Genomic DNA, 21,566 nt, shown 5'->3' with positions numbered 1-21,566 from the left:
GCACTTCACAAGACCTGTAAACACTCTTTAATGTGTAAAACTGGTTGAGTGACCTTTTATGTACAGTTCTCGAGTAAACACACTTAGTTACATCCCCTCACTGGTGGCATGTGGACTATTAAATTGAGACAAGCCTAAAAAAAAACAAAAAAAAAAACTGTGAAACTTTCCCCTCATGGTGTCGTCTCCATCAGATGAGGACGTCCTCGACAGAAGGAGTCAGTCTATGATATCTCCCCTCCTGCAGTTCAACCGGGACGTGGGGTTTATTTTTGCCCGGATGGATGCCATCAGATCGCTCAGGCGCGTCAGGCGGCCGCTCCGTTGCTTGAAAGTCAATCTCCGTTAAACAAAGCAGCAGCATCCTCGCTCCTCTCTCTCTCTCTCTCTCTCCTCCTTCCCCACTTTGATTGGCTGCATCCCTCCCCGGCAGGCGGCCTCTGATTGGACGGCTCCTCTCCTCCGGCTGGGGGCTGCCGCCTCCCTCTCCACGAGACGGCGAGCAGCAGAGGAGGAACCCGCGCGGCGTGGAGCGGACGGAGCCCGGCGTCCAGGACAAGTTGTAGCGACGGGACGCGGACGACAGCACCGGTAGGTGTTCAAAATTTTGTGCGAGAAGCCGTGTGCCTGCTTTGTGTCTCCTCGCTAACTGTTCGCTTCGGGCGCTTTCTCGCCACCGGACGGATGCTGCTTCTGAAGTGAAATTGAGTTAACGGCTCGCCAAGTCCCTCGAGTGTGGATGCGCTGTTTGACCCTCGGTTTCATATGTCTCTCCCTTCCTCTGTGGCAAAGCAAGCGGGGTCTAGAAACATTGTTGCGGGGACATTTAAACTTGCTGTGTTTGGCTGTTTTTTCCACTCGTCTGTTTTTCGGATGTGAACCGCGAGCCGCCTCTCGTTCACAGACTTAATTTGCCGTTTTAAGTGCGCGCCGTCGTCGAAATAAGAAGTTGGCTCGCTCGCTTGGCATTTATACGCGTGTGGGAGAGGAGGAGGGCAAGGATAAATCCAGATAAGTACACCAGAGCATTGTGCATTTTCATAATGCTGTGCACTTTATAGTCTAATATCAAGCACCGTGATTTATCTGGCTGCTAATCCCTGTCACTTAATATGAACCAGTAAAAATCCATCAGCCCCTCTGTTTCATCGCATAAAGGGATGAGTGTCACCATGCTGTGCTTTATCACTTACACTACACCAGTAAAAATGGAAAAAAGCAGGGTGGATATAACCCTCTGTGGAAAGCCGCTCAGTGGGATTTTTGTCTTGTTGTCATGGGGGTCATAACAACAATTCATGGCCAGTGTCTGCGCTGGCTGTGAACAGAGCGCCTAAGCCTCCAAAAATCCATCCCAGAGATTTATCTTGACAGTTGCTTTGAAATGATCTTAAACGCATCTTCCCTCCTGCAGGACTGATCCTCTTTTCTTTTTCCTCCTCTTCTTTTTTTTGTTGGGGGTGGAGGGGGGGCAGGATTACACCTCCCCCTTGACGTGAATACATCAATACATCTCCACGCTGTGTCTTGTCGTAAGAGTAATACCGTCCCTTTTTGTGCCCACCTTGGCTTTCAACCTTACAACGCCGCCTGGGTCGTTAATACCTGCAGCCCTGCCAAATTCTCTCATTTAAGCCTGTGTGCTGGCCCGTGACCAGATACTGATATTGTGAGCGTAGGGGAGGGAAAAATGTTCCATTTAATTTCAGAAATGTCCCAGAGTCCCCTCCATTCATCTCTCCTGTGACGTGAAATACAGTGGCTTAATCTCAATTAGGCAGTGGCATATCAAAATGGGTACCTCACGCGCGAGTGATTTGGAGATGACAGATACGAACATGGGTTTGGAGGTCTAGTTTGAGGTGATAAAGGAACTGTGTTTGGGGGAAGAGGGGAAGAGCACAAAGAAGATGTTAATTGATTTCAGCTTGCTTGACTTCCTCGTCTCCCCCCCCTTTGCAGTCTACACATGTGTGCGAAATCTCAGTTTGATAAGGAGTCATTTTCTGTCACTAAAGCGCCGACAAGTGCTCCGATTTAGAAGCTATTTCCAGAATTAACGTCCTTTAGATCACGGCTAATGTGCTCCTCATCACACCGCAGCTGCTAGTCTTTTAAAGTATGATTATGATAATGATCGTGGGTCAATAAGTCCCTGCTGCAACACTGTAAAGAGCCCTGCAGAATTTCCCTCCTTAAGACGCCTATAAGCTCCAAAAAAAACCCCTTTTTTTTAAGGCCGTTGTAGTAGCAAATCACTAGTAAACACCTGTGAATCACAACCTTTATATAAATAGAGTGTTTATGTGTGCTGTCTCGTGAACTACATTTTATTGACATCCTGCGAGAGGAAGCGAGCCCCTGGGTGTGCATCCAATAAGATGGTTTTAACTCATTTAACCCTTGTGTGTGTGTGTGTCTGTGGAGGGGGGGGTGTTATATGTGAAGGCATCCTGCTTGTCAGAGTTACTCGGAGATAGCGTGACACACAGCATTGATCTTTTGAAATATTCTACATTAAGTAATTTGATGGCGAGGCGCAGAATAGGAAATTGAACGCTTTTTTTTAGGGCCGAAATGAATCTGCGAGAAGCCCTCAGGCCGGAGCAGATTCTCTTAATTACATCATATTTTTGTCCTGGAAGTGATTGGAATTCGATTTACGGTGCAACACCGCGCCGCCGGATGAGATAAACTGTATGTGACAGTGATGAATGGCCTTTGTAAAGAGCGCAATAGAAAAAGTGTATTACAAACCAGCTTATTAACTCAGCGCACTTAAGCTTTTTCCGCTGCGCTTCTTGTCAACACAAGTTAAAGGCAAAATCTGTCAGTTAGTTTGCAGTTTGTTGCCAGCGTGCAACATTTCTGTGCCCTCGAGGAATATGCTGTTTTTTTTCAGAGTCTCTTTTACAAGCTGCTCCTTTACTTTTAGTTGAATTGAGCTTGTCACTGCCACGCTGTTCATCATGAGGATTTAATGTCAGTCACTCAAAATCTTTTGGCATCAACATTCAACCATCATGCAGAGAGGACTCCATCACAGAGGAGGAAGAGATATCAATTTCTCCGCCGAGTAAGGGGGCACGGCCGCAATCATAGTTTGGGCCACATGTTCATGGACTGGTTGGCAGGACAGATATGTTGAGGCTGAAATGACCAACTGTGATTGACATCATCAGGTGGGAAACACAGGAAGTCATAACAAGAAAAGAAAAATAGATTACAATGCTTCCTTTTTGCGCTGAGCATGACAGGATGATGGATGACTTTCAGACATTCGAGGCTGAGTTTTCCCCTTTTGGAAGCATGTACCTGTACAACAGTCTCTGCTACATGTAAATTCTCAGTTTTTCTGTGTTTGCCACCAGGTGGCTATCTGACCGAGTAAATAGTCGACGATTCATCATGTCAGTAATACACTATCATGCGTCTCAGGGGTTTACTTCCAAGACATGCTATAATCTGCTTCTGAATGTCTTGCTTCTATTGTCTGTATATGACAAAACCCTCAACAGCTTTGTGGTCCTGGTAGTCTGTGCTATATCCATCATGTTTTCCGGCAGGAGAAGGAAGGTGTTAATGGGTCGTGATGAATGTTCTGTATAATCGCACCACAAATGAGACATTTCCCAACTGTATGTTCAGAGGTTGTCTGGTGTTAATGGGTTGCGTCTGTGTTTTTCTTATGGCTGGTTTGAATGGCTGTAGTGTTTCTGGGTGAGTTAGTGGCAGGGCATAGTCAGCATAGTCCAGAGACTCTGAAAAGAGGCTCCAGAGGATGAATGACCCCCGACAGGAACAGCAGCAGACCGGGAGGGAGGCCGTTTGGTGTGTTTACCTGGGCAGCTATAGCTCATAAACCACTGTATCAGGTCTGCAAGAAAAACAGACAACCAGAGCTACATCATGAGATCACAGTCAAGCATAGAGAATACAACCGACATAGGCAACCAATCAGAGGAGGAATAGGGTCAGTCTTACAAGAGAAACAGTGCATATCCCTGAACCAGTATCTCAAAGATGAACTACTGTACTTTGCTCTCAGTGTTTTGTACTGAGCCTTCACTCTTTTTCATTGTTTTAATGGGTTCTCTAACGACGGGCTGAACTGTCATTTTATTTTAATTTGAAAAAAGTGCAATTTTCAAATTACAGAAGCCATTTTTTGATTCTAACTCATAATTAACAGTGTTTTAACAAGCTATATCAAATGAAAGTGTAAGATGGCAGCTGTGGATTTCTCTGGCTCATGTTAATTATGCGAGCTGAAGAAACAACTAAAAAAGAAACTGCTGGCTGTTGTCCAGTTAATGAGCTCTCTCCATGCCAGTGTCTATACGTTTAAGCTGTGGAAAGACACATTAGTCTGTAACACCACTGTAAGACCGCCTGTGGGCTGTTTTTGTAGCTCAATCGGGGACCAACAGTGTGGCAGCTCTGGAAAATGATCTAACTGATCATTTAGCTTGTAGGTGCCGGCTGTGAACATTCATTTAGCTGCCTTCTCAGCCAATAAGAGGCGATTAGACATCTTTGAGTCGTGGTTGTTGTAGTATTTTGTTGTTTGCTAACAAATGTTGACTTCGAATCATTTTTTCTGTTGCACTTAATGTACTTGCACAGAACATTGCTAAGGAACAAATAACAAATATTTACCTGTTGTGTGCCTATAATATGTAGGTGAAAATCATAAAGATGAATCATAAAGACTGAAAGAGTCACAAATAACATACAGTAGCCTTCTCTATATAAGTCAGTCTGTTTAAATTGCATGCAATGTGCAATGATTGCACAGTGAAAGAGTGCTGGAACACATTCTGAATTATTCATGTATTAAGGTTACTCCACATCCATGAAGTAGGTGGATATGTACAGTATTTGCACATGAACATATATACAAATCTGTACAATGATGATATGTAAATGAAAAGAAGGGCTGATTTGCTGGTAGATTTGCTGAAGGGGTAAAGGGTTTGCGTTGAATACTGGATTTAAATTTGTTTAACTGCTATCGAGTCCCATCCCGAGCCAGAGATGGTTGGGATTCAAAGATTTGGAACAAGTCATCCTGTCAGTCTGTTAAACTGACATAAATGTTAGCTTAAAGGAACAACGTTGAAGATTTACTTAAAAGATGTCTCTTCAGTCACATTCTCTGAGCAGAGGTGTGGAAATTGCACACGTGGAAGATTCTGCATCATAGAATGACAGTGCATAATCAGAAGTTTGCAGCTTATGATGATTGATTATTAGTAAATCATTAGTATTATGTTAATTATGTTGGAACCACTGACATGAGCTGTGTTTGGTGCAAAAGTTGGCTCGTGTTAATTGCGGAGCTCCTGTCTGTCGCTGTTCTACAAGAGGCCCAACAAAATCCCACCCATACTGAGGCTGAAATGTAATAATATGTGATACTGGTATTGAAAAGGCAGCTTTTAATAGTGTAGACCCTTATAGTATGATTTGTAAATGACTTTCTAATTATAACGTGTGTTTACAGACTGTGTGCAGCATAAAATCAGATTGTGGTTATTTACAGAATGATGGCACAAGGCCAGTTATTGTCTGACCTCTTTATTAAAATGACAGTAGTTTGTTATCCTCTTATGGACTACAAATTTAAGCAGCTTTAGTGCAGAGCTTTAGTGAAGTGTGAGCGAGTGAGTGAGTGAGTGTGAAGCAGTGTGAAGTGTGGTGCTACTGTAATAACTACATACAGGTGAGCACAGTTGATCATTTGTTCTGTAGAAAGTTAGTCGAGTTTGCTTCGAGCTGGACTTCTCTCTGACTAGTCTGGGAGGAAGTCAGCAACAAGGAAATGCATTATTTTGTCTGATTCTGCTTGGTGCAATCACATATTGCACAGATGAACGCAATTACAGTCCTGTATTTTGATTTATAGTCAATAATTGCAATTTCGATAGCAAGCGCACTATGTGCATCAATGCTAATGTCTCTCCTTGAGCAGCGGGAACCTATAAATGCTCCCCTGTTGAAGTACCCTCGAACATCTCTCCAGGAGGCGCTGGAATCGTTGACCCTGACCTTTTCTTGAGGCGGGGCTTACGGAAAGATCAATTCCCTCAGCGGGTTCATTGTTATTCACTTTCTCTTCCTCCTGAATAATTAATGACCCAAATTGTTCAATTTAATGACAACTTAAGAAGGCGAGTCAGTGGAGGACAGAACTGTCCAGTTGCCCGTTTTCATGCAGAATTAACGGTTTCTGTGTAACAACTCATAATTTACAACGCATTACATTTTATGAGTGTCTGGCTACTCTGTAATTACTGATAGGAGGAGGCTGTAACTTAGAGGGCTGTCGTCTTTTATAAGGTCTTGTGTTCTGCGCTGCTGTGGCTGTAGGATTCCTCTCTGATTCTTCTCCTTCTCTGAGGGTATTCATGGTTTGGCATTGATGTGCTCTGACCTCTGCTGTTCCTCCACACCGCCTCCCTCTCTTGCCCTCTCTCTGTGGAGAAGGGTTTGGAAGGCTACACAGGCGTCTTTGTGTTTCATCATCGAGCTAAGCTACCGCGTTGTGATCATGCCTGTGAGTGCTGTCCAAAGTTTATTGGATCATTTGATAATCTCGTTGGCCGCAGCTTAGCCACACGTGTCCTCAGCTCTGCGTGCGACTTCATAGGCGCAGATATGATAGATTCTTGTCCAGCGACACCGTGCTGTGATCAGTCCGTTCAGCCACAGAAACAGTCTGGTTGTTTGTTATCATGTCTGGTTGGATTTACTGGATTTGTCACATGCCACAAAGTAATTGCCATGGAGAAACCAAATACCATGTGTTGTCATCCATTTTCCTTCCTGTGTTTACAAAAATGACAAATGATGAGGCATGAAAAAGTAATAAGCTGTTATTATCCAAAATGCTCTGCAGGCACGCGTCTTGTCTTGTTCTACTGGGGAGAAGAAAGCAGAACAATGTGAACGGACTCGCCCACAACAAAACCACTTCCTCTTCGGTGCATTCCAGGCTTGATTTGGATGGCGATGTCGTGTCCTGATAGGAAAGAGGTCCATATTATCTGCTCATTTTAAGGTTCGTACTTTTATTTGTCTGTCTGCTAGAAATCATTTATATGTTTTAATGTTAAAGATTTTTTTTTTAGTGAATGTACTGTACTTATGGAAGTCCTGACAGCTTGTTTAAAGGCAGTCTTTTTGTATGCCGGCTGTGTACAATTCTACATGGATTGAGTGTTTTGATGCTTTCACAGTATTTTTATATGCTTCATAATAAGAAAAAACAAACAGGCATTGTCACCTAATGTTATCCCCACAGTCAGCGATGTATTCTGTCCAGAGAAACGTGATCGAAATGGTTATTAGATTACTTTCCTATTGAACAGATAATCAAAGGTTTACACAGCCCCTCTCGATCTGGTTGGGCCGGATCAAGTCAGTCTCACCTGATTGAAGTGGTTACATGAGGCGTTCCTGTTCTGTTCATTCTGATTATCAGAGGATGCTTTCAATATTCCCACTTAATTCTCACTGAGGCTTAGAAGCACCAGAAATGATAATCAGGGAATCCCTTGTCGGAGGATGAATTACCTCTTTTTTCCTCCATGCGCAGCTCAAAGAGTCACGACAGCTCATTCGTGTGATGGTAGTCGTATAACATAGCTGGTCAGGGGGCAGGCACAACAAGGCAGCGGTAGCTTCATGCCGCTCCCCCGCATCCTGTTATCTCATACTCTACCAGCTGTGGCTACGTGTTGGCTGCCATCGCCTTCCCCATTTCCACACGCGAGGCTCTGCTGCAAAAGCCTGCTGAGCTCCCCTCTGCCACCACACTTGGCATGGGATGAGTGCAGAGCTGAATCTCCTAGCCCTGTTGTTTTTTTATTGGGCTCTGACGCCGGTTTGCCAAGCTGGCCCGCTGTGGCTACTCATGCCTCACAGTCGCCCCCCCACCCCTCTCGGTCAAGTAGAAGATGTGGTTTTCATTGGAGTGGTCAAATAGCTTGGGGATGGAGGGCGGGGTGAGGACCCTATCAGCCGTCTCCCTGTGTAACTCTACAGGCTGTTTGGCCTGGGAGAGCGTTGAATTTACAGACAGGATACAAGGAAGCTTTGTGTTCGCCGCCTTATCTCTGCCGCCGCATGGCTACCTTGTCACTCTAATTTTGAGGTTGTGAATTGAAAGTTTACGCGGTCCATTATGTTGAGCATCTTTGGAAACCCTGTGGCTTATGAAGCACATTAAAAAAAAACCCATCCGTTTTAAAATTCAGGAATGCTGCATTTCACAATTAGAGAAGAGACTTTTGGAAGACATTTTGGACAATAGCATTGTGCAACTGCTGTTCCTTTCTGTTTTGCCAGCAGATGCTAAAGAAACAGCATTATAATTTTTCTTTTTTTTTGTCTGATCCCCCCTCCTCTCTCTAATCCTCTTTATGGAAGCCCAACATGGTTCCACACTGATATTCATATGCAGCAGGGTTCTTGGGATGAGGAGTCAAAGTCATGCTGTTTCAAGTTCTTTGGCTAAATTAATTATATACGGAGTGTGCAGCTCACTCCTCAGTCACCACAGAAGAGGAGTTTAATTTCGTTTGTGGAGGCTGTATGTACATCTTGTGCTATCTGTGTCATTCTGTAGGTGGTATTCATGTCTTGCTGTACGCACCCATTTGAATAACAGTGTGTTTGACTCCAAGGCCTCCTTATAAAGAATGTAACTACTGTATGTGCCCATCTGACAAGAGATCAATAATCTTAAACTAACTAAATGGAGGACCAGTTGTTTCAGGTATGTTTGACGCTCTTGATGCATTTTTAAATATCTTTTTGTCCTTCGAGGCCTGTATGTAAATTTGACATTTGCCTCTGAAGATGATGCCAATGCGATTGATTTTGAGGGCGTGCAGATTTAATGTGGAGCAATTCTGATCCCCTTCTTATCCCAGTTGGTCTTGTTAACCGGCTCGGCTCTCGCAAGTAAGAGGAAAACTATATTTACATGAAACTGACGGACCGAGATAATAAACCTGGACTGAACAGATGTTTCCTATCAAACAGTTGATGGCGACGCACTCCTGCTAATGAAGTGAAGCTGCAGTTTAACGTATGCACACAGTGGGATGATACGCAGACACTTTTATCCCTGTCAAGGCTGTAAAGGTCGAATTTATGTCCACATTCCACTCTGTGTATGCAAAGTTTTTTGTGCTATTTTTTGCGCTTCACGCTGTTGAAACATGATTGCAAAGAGGGGGAATTTCTCCCTGGAAAGTTTGAAAAACAGCTTTATATGCGGTTGAATTTTCTTTATTACTTCCGCTGAGAGAGCTTCAATATTTAGCGGGGCTGCAACTGCATCAATAAATCTGCCAGTTATTTTTGTTTGGGCTATAAAAGTAGCCATAAAAGTAAAGTTTTGTTTGACCCAACAGTCCAAAACCCAAAGCCATCCAGTGCACTATCACATAAGTCAGAGGAAAGCAGCAAGTCTTTACATGTGAGAAGCTGGAAATTATAAATGGTTCATCAAAACAGTTTATAATCAGTTTCCTGTGGTTCAAGTCATAGTTTAATCAGCTTATCATGTGAATTCCAGTTCTCTCTGCTCGTGTGTTTGATGAATTTTTAGAGTTGTTCGAAAGCATTTTAAGGAATCTGAATCTGCTCATCAAATTGGAATAATTTTGATTTTCTTATCAAATTGCATGCGGTAGTTTTTTGGGGGAAGATTAGAGATGTCTCATCTCTGAAAACTATTTGTGTAACACTGGCAATATGTAAGCCTTTCACCGCATATGTTGTCTCTGCCTGTGACACTCTGGGAATAATTCATTCTACTTTTTCATTCATCAAATGTCAACACAGAGAGTCTTCTGCATGTAGGGTGCACTTAACGTTACCTGAAGGTGAAATTGGTTTTGCACTTCTACGGGCCACAGAATCTGACGGGTCGCAGATTACAGTGTAACACAGACTGTAGGCTGAAGCTGAGCACCCGTCCTTCAGTTTGTAAAAGATAACACACGGACGTTAGATACATTTTAAACAGGAATCAGCTTTATATCACTAGGTCGTATTTGAAAAATGTATTTTAGGACTACAGATTGTATTTCTGCTCTGATCAAACTGTCAAAACTAGGCTGTGTTTATAATCTGTAAACCAGGATTCTGTTACACTGCCTATTTCTTACCTAAATGCTTTCGGGAACATATTTTAAGCATAGAATTCAGCAGTGGCTGCCATATCAGTACTGTATTGTGAAAACATAAGCTAAAAACTTAACTCTTAATTTTTCACACTGTTTGAACTGGTGCACTAAACTATTTCATCTAGATGCACCAGGCTGTAATTTAGGTGCACCCAACAATACATTTCCATTGAAGTCTTTTTTTAAATGATTATATGTTTTGCTTCATTTAAGTTACACACAATAAAAAAGTCCGATAACCTCATTCCAGCCACCTTTCTACTTCCTGTTTTAAAATGGTCTCCGAGCGAGCCGCATCAGCAGGAGAGTTTATCCGTTCTCTGTTGCGCAGTGCATTGTGGTCCTTGTAGGTTTTCAACCTTTGAGTAAAAAGGAATACCACAGGCCTTTTCTCTGTTTTCTGTGATTCTGTAGCACCCATTTCAAAACTATTTGTGTCCCTGCTGCAGAAATGCAAGGGCCACCTTTCAGCTGTGAAATACTGTTTCATGCAGCATCTTTGTTATTTACCTCTTTGTTGCAAGTACCCTTCCACAGATACTGCATGCGGCAGTTGCTTGTTTAACTCTGGTGAAGTCTGTCCACACAGTGGAACATTTCATTTAAAGTGGCCATGTTCAGTTTTGTTTGCTGCTGTGTTGCTGAGTTAGCATCACACCAGCTACATTTTTATTTCATATGCCTGTAGTGTCAGAGAGACAGTCACTGGCTGACTGTCCAAAATAGATGGTAAATGAAAGAATTGATAAGATCTTTTAGCCATTAACAATTAAAATAATCTTGGTCTGATATCTCAAAGGGGCACTATAACTACAGTATTAATGAGGTAATAATAGAAACTCAGAGGAAAATAAGCAGGGTCCGCTTAATACAAAGTTATGTTCACAGTCGAATCTTAACAATAATCTGCAAGAATACAATGTATTATATATTATATTTGTCACTTTTGGACCCCTGTATGCTCTTAAAGCGTTCATGCTCAAAGAACACATACAGCAGTGGAGTGTAATAGTGTCTGTAATGTCCGTGCTGTGTCCTCAAAGTGGTTTGTCTTATTTATTCTTTTCTTGCCCGGGAACAGCTGTGAGGGAGGCCTTCAGAGGTCAAATAACAACGAGTTAAGCTGTCTGAAATGATAATAACAGAAGACTTTCATTCCTTGTTCCATTTTCTATCTTTTATCATCCCTACCTTAGAGTGTGCCAAGAGTGGAGTGCATTCACTTGTTCAGATGCAGCCAATCATCTTATTGTATACACTTCTTTGTGAGGCCCAGTTTGGACTTTGTGAAGATGGTAGAGAAAGGTGAAACAAGTCGGCAACAATTTTGATACAGGATCATTCATTGTCTGAATTTATAGATCATCACCTTTTCTTCATTCTCAATGCAGCAAACACAATGGCCACTTCCTTTTCAAAGGAGAAATAGAAGGAAGAAGTGTTCCAATACGGATTTGGATGTAGATTACAATTACAATCTTCAGCACATTCGGGTCAGCCCTACATTTAAGTTTTTTGAACATTGAAAAAAAAAAAAAATCTCTCCTTCCTGTTCTTGAAATTTTAATATCTTCTTGCAGCTCTTTGATAACAAATCAAATATATGAATATGAAAGAAGACATCTGAAGTCATTGGCTTGGGCTCTGGGATATTGCGACAGCCCATTTTCATCATCTTCTGACATTTCTTTAGACAAAAATATTAATTGAAAATTAATCTGCAGCCCTTTGGCACTTGAAACAACAAAACAGCAGCGAGTCGATGTGTGTTATGATCAACACTGAAGCCCATGTGGCTGAGACCCTGACAAATGAAAAGCAATATTGGGAGTATATCTGAGCAAGTGTGCACAGTCAATTTCTCTTTCCTTATTTATTGCACCAGGCGTAGTTTATTTGTTGTTTGACTGTAGTCTCAAAGTGGCACGGAAGAAAATAAAAACAATTCTTCCCCCTGAGCACCACGGAAGACATGGGGATAGAGGCAAAACACATTCGAGGTTTGTTTGGTGTAATCATTTCTTGGAGCGTGTTTATTCTCAGGCATTCAGGGCAATGTTTTGTTATTTCTGTACTCTAGGCAAGCGATGCACACGCTTATCTTTCCCAGAAAAGCCTGTAAATATGTTGCGGAAAGATTTAAATACCGTATGTAGCGCTCCATTAGCCGCTGAGTTTTGACTGCAGACATGCTTTTGCAACATGAATGCGAGGTCGTGAAAAATGATAGATGACTCGCGTGGAGCTGGAGCCCTGAAGATCCTTTTATCTGCTCAGATTACTTCAGGAATGTCTGTCTTATCTGGTCGCCTTCACAGGAAAAAATAATGGGACTGGGCCACGCTGTTGTGTGTTCTGCTGAGATGCACACCACGTCCTCTCTGGTATGTGAACCCCATGCATTTTTCACAATGTGGCTGATTACATTCTCTGGATGATTCTTCATATTTAATCAGCTTCTGGCTCCATGGGTTTTTACTTGCACTAGAGTGGCCATTAATATGCAGTGAATCTACATTACGGACATGCATGTACTGTGTTTGCATTCGTTAAGTCTTTGCAGGAAAATTTTTTGTATTGTTTTGGTTTGTGATATTGACAATAATTGTGTTGATCAGTTCTTTCTTTTATCTTCTTTCGCTTTCATCTTCAGATAACGCTTTGTAAAGAAAGTTCACTGAAAAACAGTGAATGCTGCAACAACAATGATGATCATAATTGCACATGAAAGCATCAAAACAATGATACCGCTATAATGCAGAATAAACTCCATTTCCTTCATGTGGATTCATACTGATTGGATGTTTGCCCGCTCAAAACAGCTCAGCAGGTGATCTTACTGCTCGGATCATTTTCCATTCATTCATCACTGTCAACATCCGTCTTGCCTGAAGGGAAAAGCAGCGCTGGCTCGATAGCGGACACCTGGTGACCTTTCCGGCAAGACTCCGCCAGGGGGGAAAACATTGTCGCTGAGTCGTTTCATTCAACAATGTCATCGCTGTTGCGTTGTTGCTGTGTCATCCCTGCTCCATCATGTCATGGAGAGCAACAACACGTAACTCATAGTCACAGACAAATTCACCTGTTATTATACAGAGAGAAACCAGGACAGCTCATTTCACCATCATCTGTTTGCTGCTGCCCTGACAGCTCGCCTATTCACATTGAATATAAACAGCCCCTGTGTAATGAACCAGGGGATGATAGCCCTGCTTTGCAGTTTGTAGGATTGCAGCTCGGACTCCCTACAGCCTCCGAGATGTGTTTGATGTGCTGTGACGCCTAAAGATGCCATAATAGTCCTGCAGGTTCAAAGCAGAGCGCACAGATGTCCCCATGCATGCCAAATAGGACACATAGTAGAAATGTATGGCAGTGAGCTACAGTTTACCAGCCATGCTGTCCAGCGATGATGATGAAAAGCTTGGCTGTTGAACCATCATATTCAATAGAAATATGTCTACAGTTACTACTACAGCTGCCGTCTAAATGACAAAATAATAATACATACCCACTCATGATACCCACATAACTGTTGAGTCTTTATCAAAAAATCTCATTGTGTTAATAGTTTGTGAAAGTACCTTTAATCCACAATATTGTCAGTATCAATGTTGAGGTATACAGTATGGTCAAACATATTGTGATATATGATTTTGCCCATACTTATTCGAGACACTTTCAGTCCCAATCAAAGTGATGGACTGACCGAATGACAGCCTTACAGACTGACATTGCTGTCCCTGGAGCTATGCTGCTAGCGTCTGTCTTCTGGGGCTTCAGTTTCATTGTTATTGTGCCAATCATGCCGTGTGCACATGTTCATAAGAAACAACTACCTCAGCTCAGCAGTAGGTCCATTGTATGGGGAATGAGGTTGGTCTGATAAAGTCTAGAGGTATGTCAGACTGTGTGATGAGTGTCTGCAGCACTGTTGTGAAAATGTGGCGACACAGTAAACAAGCTTTGGCCACAGAACTGGCACTTCTGTGCAACAAGGGATGAGGAGGAGTGCGACTCTGACTCAGCCTGTCTGTTGCTGCCAAAGCTCGAAATCGACCGTCATTGTCTCACTGCGCAGAGCCATTGTTTTTGATTGACGACCCAAGATTCCATCATGTTTTTGTCAACTTTCATCTGGGACAGCTCCAAATCAGTCGAGTCGAAGCCTTTTGGGCATCTTTGTTATCTGGGACAGCTGTTAATACCAAGCATGGTTGGCATCAGGAAATTTGACTTGACAAACACCCAGGCTAAGAGAAAGACGCCATAACGTTTTTTGTGTACGCTCTTCCTTTCATCTTGTCTGGTTTAACTGTAAGCGCACCCCTTTTCATCTGACTTTTATTACTTATTTTAGTGTTTCCATGATGACAGTGGGCTTTCTGGGTCCCATGATGTAGCGTTATTACTCCCTTCCATCACTGAATCTGTGGCAGTAGGCCTGCCATTTCCTGTGCATTCATCACCATTAAGAGAGCAATCAGTGCTGCAGCAGATCAGCTCAGGCTATAGGAAGCATGCAATGTAGATGGCAGATCTAGATTCAAGGCCCCTCCCCCTCCCCAGTTACCTGATACCCTTCTCCCCCCCATCACTTTATCGAGTGCTATGATCTATTGAGGGAGAAAGCGGAGCGGTCGTCAAATAAAAAGCAATAACTCTGCGGCGGTGCAGAAGGAAATCAGTAGGCAGGCGTGTCCCAGCAAGCCAGACAGTCACCCTCCCCAACTCAGCCATGTATATGGACATACGTTCCTCATCCCCACCCCCCACCCCGCCTCACTGTTGCCGCTGTCTCACTCAGGTTTATCATCAGCTGCTCCCCGTAGATGGCTTATTGCCTTTTCCACCCTCATCTGTCCGCCTGGCTGAAAAGGCCTCCCAGGAAGAGATTAGCAATCCAATAACTCGTGGAGCATCCACCTCAGCAGCAGGTGCTCCCCAGTGTGAATGCTGATGAGAACAGCCAGGACTCTATAATAACAGGCCAGGCAGTATTTGCTAACAGCAAGCGGTCTCCCAGAAGCCTCGACCTGCTGGTGATCCTAACTTGTCAAGTTATAGCAGGTTTCAGCGTCATTGTCTATGTTCTGTCTTTTTTGTGGAAATTGAGTTGGTTGTGTCCCATTGGTGAACCCAATTAAAGTAGCAAACAAATATCTCTAACATGCTGAAGAAAAATATAGTGAAATGTTTTTCATTTCGAATAGTGGAACAATTAAACTAGGTTGGGATTTTGTGCTGTAGTTAAATGTTTCAGTTGGGATTTGAATGCATATAATGTCAGTAAATTAATTGCTTGCTAATCACTAATTAACACGCACCTCCATTATGACATGAATTAGTGACAATAAGACAAATTAAATGTAAGACCAATGACACCCAGCCTGTGGGATAATAAAAGCTTTATCTCACACGTGAAATCCTCTGACTGATTATGTGATGCAAACCAGGCTCTCACCAAATATGTTTTCTCTGACTGATTCCTACATTTGAATGGACTGATAATGTACAAAATCTTCACTTTGGCTCAATCTAGATCTGATATGTTCTCACTGGATGTGACAATCCATCATATATATAGATTTGATAATCAATGCTCAATTAAAAACCATGTAAAGTGAAAACATAGATCCATATTACCATCTTTATTTTGAAATTCCTTGTGTCACTGTTTGGTTGATCGCCCCTCTCTCCAAGACATTCAAATAGTGCTAACACTATTCAGGTAATGGCAAGCAGTGAAGAACAAGATGATGCAGATAGTGACTTTGCTTTCAGGAATAATCAGCAGTTTGCAAACACTTTGGATAAAAGAGGACAGATGGGACATTATGAGATAAAATATCCATCAAACATGACAAACCTGGGCGTCTGACTCAGCAGTCCACTAACTTGTTGCTTTTACTATGGCAATATTAGCTGTTCTGTTTCAACAATGTTAGGCTGAAAAAACATGCATGCAGGTTTAAAAGATTTTTTTTTACATTGCCAAAAGAACAAAATAGAGGGAGGCAGGTTCTACTGTAACTGATCGCATTAAACGGACATATGATGTTGTGTCCAGTAATCAATCATCAATCACAGGCCCTTAAATTCAGCTAAATCAAAACTGTATCATGGCAGACTTTGTGATATCATGTGCTGTTGTCCAAAGAATTAATAAATATTTTATTGCGATGAAACTGGTGCTTTACACCAGTAGTTGTGTTGTCGGTTGTCATTGGTGGGCTAAATACCTTCTTCTCATGCTTTATTTTCTTGTGGTGTTCCTCAGAGGTCAGTTCTTGGCCCAGTACATTTCTCATCTATAAGATACTACTGATCGAATGATTTCACTCTGATACTCTGTTGACATGTGATGTTACCCAGCTGTACATCCATCTAAAACCCAATAACACCAGTCGCTTTAACCTCAGAATATACTCTTTATGTGACTGCTATATGCACTAACTTTTAGTTCAGCTTTAGAACTACCTATTGAACCCCTGGGATGTGTTAAGTCTGTCTTCTCCTTTAAACCTCACTGCAAATCAAATTTTATGCAAAGTCTCTTTATGATCCCATTTACACTCTGTTTTTTTCCTTTTATTGACTTATGCTTTATTGTTTGAACTTTTATATTCGTTTATGCTTAGTTCATTGTGCCTTGCTTATGGTTTTGTAACTCACCCTCTGGCTCAGTAGTTAACTGTCACCTGCAGTTTAATGGAGCTGGGACAACATTTTTATTGTGTTGTTTTGTTGTTCATTTTAATAGCCCTTCGGTGTACTGTAAGAACACTTGAAGAAGTGTCTTCAGTGTGATTTTGAAAATAACCTGTATGAAGATCAAATAGAGAAAATAAATACAGTGTTAACCCCTTACTTTACACAGTGTCTGCAGTTTTAGGTTGTTTTTTTTTTAATCTTATCTTTATCTTTTTTGTAGAAAAAGTTTGCGATTTTGTGAGCAAGAGTCATATAATATGTAAACAGTGGTGAGTTTATCTTCAGCTCCACACTCCTAGCTATCCCAGCTTCTCCCTTACTTTATTATACCTGCTTCTGTTATCAAGCCTCCAACAAAACACTGAACAAACACAAACTCAGCACAAAACAAACTAGGGGGGTGTATTTTCTTTTTACGGCGAACACAAAGGGACTAAAACACCCTATAGTGTAACTGCAAGTCCATAAATCCCCTCTGGCTCTCTGCTGCAGGGCGTGCAGTGAATTTACGCGCTCTGCTCGTGTTATCTGTAGTTTGTGTTTTCTTCAATTTCATGGGGGCTTGTGTTTCGTGATAAAGAGTCAGTGGGAGTCACTTTCTCAAGGCCAACTAAACATGATAGGCCAAACGCACGGTGTGGTTATAATGTGTGAATCACAGTGGAGAGCGGCTTGTTTCTCAACTCCCGGCAGTCATCTGTAAATGCAAAAGAAGCTGCTTCTCATAAACTGATTGCAGAGGTCAACTGGGATTATTTTTAGGATGGAACTGTAAAACTTCTCAGAAAAATAAGATTGGCAGTCACTCTCGATTGAAGTCGGTTTTCTCCTTATCGTCTCCACGGCTTTCAACCCACCTGTCGTCAGCGGCGCACAGAGATCTTGTGTTTTCCCAGGTGCTGCAGGAATAATTCAAAGTATCTATTTTTGATAACCGTTTGCAGTCTAAATATCAGCGACATAGGGAGAGAGAGGGAGATGAAAAGAGAAACAATGATAAAGGGGCTTTTGGATGTTTGCCATCTTGAGTAAGAGAAAGGGCAGGCACAGTGTGGAGAATTGGAGGCACAGGTGCAATAAGGGATCTTCATTAATTGAGTGAAGTACAGGAGCCCAGGAGGGACAGACCAGGTGTACAGATACTAGTCAGGGTCAGCCGAGGTCCACAACAAACGAAGAGAATCCTCCCCTTCACTGTTCTCCTGTAATTGCGGTTAGCCTAATCTGTCCCCCGGCTTCCTGTCTGTGAGAGAAAAAAAACAAAAACGTGCAGAGAGCTAAGCAGTCATCTGGCACGAACCTCGCTACATCGGCTTGGCATTCAGCAGCCTGCAAGATGAGGAACAAATGAAAACTGAATTACTAGGCCTGGAGATTAATGGAGAAAAATGAAAATGGATGGATTGGACCGTACGGAGACGCCAGTGTTACAGGTGTCTTGGGAGCAAAGACGGATGCCAGGCTTCAGTCTTTGGCACCCAGAGGTTCCTTGTGTTCCAGCAAATGATAGGCCTATGTCATAATAAAACAGGCTGCTGAAAAGTAGCGTGATATTAATTGCGACAGGCATCTCCTCCTCCTTCGTCTGCAACCAGTGAAAGCATGTCTTTCTAACAAAGAGAATCATTCCAAAAAGAGTTTTCCTGTCATTGTATCTTGAATACATACTTTATCTGCTAACGCTAGAAAAGAGAAGCATTGTGCTTTTTCTGACAGAAGACAGAGAGTGATTGGTTGCTATTTAATCTTATTTTTTTACCTTTATTAACTTCATTTTATTGTATTAAGGCGTTTGCTCACTGGCCTTTTAGTTTCCAATCAGGCCAGTGAAAAGTAGATCCTGACCGATACTGCATTTCTAGGGCTGATACTAACATTAGGGAGCAATCCGCCGATGAACACAACTATTTTTATGTAATGGTCCCTCAAATGTAGTTTCAATTATTTTTATTTTCAGCAGCCCATTATTTCAATGATGAAGCTATTAACCATTTAGTCTTAAAAACAGTGTTTCCCACATGTACAGTTTTCTGGTTTTCCATGTATATTTGGTGACCCATTTAAGCTTTGTATCACCTATTTTTATTTGTATTAATCAGTCTGCAAGAACAACTCCATCCGTGTTCTATTAACAAGAGGACAATCTGCCCTCGCTCTGCTTTTCATGTCCATTGGCAGCTCTACTCGGATAAGTTTAATGATAAACAATATTGTCCAAAATAACAATAGTGCAATGAAACAGTAATCTTTGTTGGGAATTTAAAAATAAAATGTACATGTCTCGCATGTCGCCAAAACAATCTGTCTGTGATAGACCAACAACAAACCAACAATAATACCGGCCAACTGATGTATCTGTTGGGCTCCTGTAGAGTTAGCTTTCATGGGATCAATACCAAATTAAACTTAATTGTCACAGATTTGACATGTTATTGTATTTGAGGACCATATACAGATATTATTTCTCATTCTAATCAATACAGGCCAAAGTTCAAAAATAACAGTCCTCTCCATCTGAAGATCCCATAAGCCCCAGGGCATGTTTTAAAATGTCACATACACTGTAGATATTGCCTTTATTCAAAGGTGGATTAGAAGCAGAAGAATTTGCTTTCTGCTCCTTAATCGTGCAAAAGTCTGTGCTATATTTTCCTAGTGTGAACATTTGCATCCTATTATACATCACACACTTGTTATCAACAATCCCAGCTGTCATTATTTGTATTAAGACTCCTGACAATGAATGAATGAATGAATGAATGATTACAGAAGCCTCTCAGCAGTGAGGGATCCCCTCTGTGAGCTTTTGGATTATAGATTGGGCCTTTAAAAATCAATGACAGTGTGGTTGTCGGAACAGATTAGTGGCATAATCTCCAGTGTATATTCCTTTATAATACTCTTTACACTGTATCTCTCAGGAGCAATAAAAGGCCCTAGATTAATGCGGCTGCAGCTAATGTTTATCACCGTATTTGTTTCCATAGGGCGGCATTGTTGCGATCATTTCAAACCCCTCGCTGTCAGAATTGCTTTCTTTGAAGGTTTTATTAGAGGTTACTACTGAAGTGACATTTTTGGAGGAACATGACATTTTGATCAAATTGATAAAAAGGATTATTTGACAGCCAAGCTCTCAAATAACTCTGGCAAAGCTGTGTCGCTATGGGAAACTTGTGGCTCAAGGAAAGCAAATTCAAATGTCATCTTAGCTCCTCTTCTTCAAGACCTGTATAACGCAATGCCTCGCCTCAGTCGCACCTGAAGTTTTGCAAGGCACATGTCACCATCTGTGGTACACACACCAGAGCAGTGCCCTCTCCATTTACATTTCTCTGTGTTTATTGAGGGGAGACACTTGCATGCAAGCGCATTTTTCTCCCTCACCCTGGCTGATTTCCCAGCCCGCTCGGCTGATAGAGGTGAGCTGCCGACAGCCCCAATAGAAGACGAGCTGTGCTCTGTGGGCAACAAGTGCAACATGGTAATTATGAGAAACGGACGGCAATCAAGCCCGGACATAACTCTTCAAAGCCCACACCGTGTGACATCACAGTTTATATTTAGAGAATTTGTGGGAAGCGGCTCTTTAATGTGGAAAGCTCTCAGTGCGACAGGGATTGTAGCTGGATTGGCAGCCAGGATTTAGAGGCTGAGGTTCACAGAAAGAATCTTTTAGGGATTTTTGGGAAACGGATGAAGCCAGTTTGAAAACATAGTTTGACTCAGCTGTGCCCTCCTTGGTTTAATCAAAGGGAGCGTTTGAGGATTCAAAAATAAACTCTTACTCTTCTGTCAGAGCATACTGATGGGGAGAATATGTCACAAAATAAAACTGATCCACATCTATTCATTCTCTTTTGAATTTTATATATTTATCCACATTCTACTTTGTCGGGATCAGTGACTTAGTGGTAGCTTCAAAAATGGTGAGCAAAGAAAGCAAATTAATGGTAAACATTTAAAACCAGAGAGTTGGTTTAAGTGAGGTTTCCTCCTGAACTGATTAGTGCATCTCGTTATACGTTGATGAATCAGTAGACCTCGTCATGCTTGGTTGCTAACTAACTGATAATTCGTTATTTTGATTTGTGTATTCTTTTGCTTTGCTACAGGAAGCCCACTCTTGTCTGCACCAGTAGTCATAATGGAAAGCTACACACTGGGATAAAACAATTTAAGAGTAGGCAAACTGAAAACGCAGAATGTGTGATCTGCATCACCAGTCCCTAACAGTGTGTGTATCCTTTGACACTACAACAGTGCAGCACAACAGTAGCCACAGAAATTAGACTAATCTCAAATGCCTCATTATCAGATATAATGATACTTCAATCAGTGTGAAGCTAAAAGAGAAACTCTGCGGTGTGTGCGAGGACTCAGCCATACAGAAAGTTTCATTTGTTGCCCGTCTGCACGTTGTGTTTTCAGGTTAACTGGCCACGTAGGCCGGGACTCAGGAGGATAGCTTGTTTGTTTTTCTCTGTTGTATAAGAGCAGTGGAGCTCAAATCCTGTTGTGTCACAGGCTTTTTGCATAACTCACACTTCATATAAACCTCTCTGTGCTGCAGGGGAAACACAAGCCTGGAAATTATCGATTTCAACTTATCTGAGGTAGCTTTTGCTGCATACATGTTACCAAAAG

The 21,566-nt window shown here is 42.0% G+C and overlaps 1 protein-coding gene across 4 annotated transcripts in view; it reads left to right on the top strand.

The window, feature by feature from the left end:
• Positions 1 to 21,566, top strand: part of LOC119014920 (beta-1,3-galactosyltransferase 1-like) — a 94,781-nt gene continuing 73,215 nt past the window's right edge. The window contains exons 1-3 of one of the 4 annotated variants that reach the window (XM_037090365.1): positions 26 to 591; positions 6,902 to 7,063; positions 12,521 to 12,586. The gene's annotated coding sequence lies outside the window, so the exon portion shown is untranslated. Of the gene's footprint in view, positions 592 to 6,901; positions 7,064 to 12,520; positions 12,587 to 21,566 lie in introns of all 4 variants that reach the window. The other 3 variants (XR_005073114.1, XM_037090364.1, XM_037090366.1) reach the window with 3 other exon arrangements.

Source organism: Acanthopagrus latus, chromosome 24 (assembly GCF_904848185.1).
Source record: "Acanthopagrus latus isolate v.2019 chromosome 24, fAcaLat1.1, whole genome shotgun sequence".
Taxonomy (NCBI): Eukaryota; Metazoa; Chordata; class Actinopteri; order Spariformes; family Sparidae; genus Acanthopagrus; species Acanthopagrus latus.
The sequence above is the reverse complement of the archived record's forward strand: the minus strand, read 5'-3'. Positions and strand labels throughout refer to the sequence as shown.